Source organism: Sinocyclocheilus rhinocerous, unplaced genomic scaffold (genome assembly GCF_001515625.1).
Source record: "Sinocyclocheilus rhinocerous isolate Xijiao unplaced genomic scaffold, SAMN03320098_v1.1 scaffold1402, whole genome shotgun sequence".
Classification (NCBI taxonomy): domain Eukaryota; kingdom Metazoa; phylum Chordata; class Actinopteri; order Cypriniformes; family Cyprinidae; genus Sinocyclocheilus; species Sinocyclocheilus rhinocerous.
The window spans coordinates 96,132-96,757 of record NW_015640486.1 but is presented as its reverse complement, the minus strand read 5'-3'; the positions used below and the strand labels follow the sequence as shown (position 1 = coordinate 96,757).

The 626-nt window shown below is 29.9% G+C and overlaps 1 protein-coding gene across 1 annotated transcript in view; it reads right to left on the bottom strand.

Annotated features, from left to right (window-relative positions):
• LOC107753223 (ribosomal protein S6 kinase alpha-6-like) overlaps positions 1 to 626 on the bottom strand; it is a 27,746-nt gene that overhangs the window by 23,421 nt on the left and 3,699 nt on the right. The gene's annotated exons all lie outside the window — the stretch shown is intronic.

Here is a 626-nt window from a genome sequence, read left to right as displayed (position 1 = left end):
ATATAAATTTGCGTCTCAGCACACAAACTTCCCAGAATACTGAGTGCTCTGTTGGTTACAGTGTTTACTTCCTTTTTTTATTTTATTATTTATTAAATATTTATTTATTTGTGAAAATTTTTTTTTTCATTAATAAAATTATATCGGCTTTATATCGGCCACCCTGCTTTCCAAGATATTGGCATCGGCTGTCAAAAAAAAACAATATCGGTTGACCACTGGTCAAAATGCCCGTCTGGGTAAATATCCTATAGCAGACATAGCCGGCTGAAGGTACTGTATCAGTGCATTCTCTTAAAGTGACAGCACTTTCTTAATATTAATCAAACAGCAACAACAAAGAAATCACTCACTGCTCTTGATTGAACAGCTTTTGTAACTTTAATAAAGATTAATCTTAAATTTTTAGTCAAATATGCAATGCTGTTTTACATTTCATTACTTTATTAAATTTCTGTACCTGAAAACTAATGTTAGACCTACCTAAAAAACCTGAAAATCACTGTTTATTTTATTTGTATCTTTACTCTATTGTATTTATTTGTGCTGTTGCTTGTAGTTAGATAGATTATTCTTATTTTCTTTATTTTTATTTGACAGTATAGTTTTTGCCTAAACATAGCACA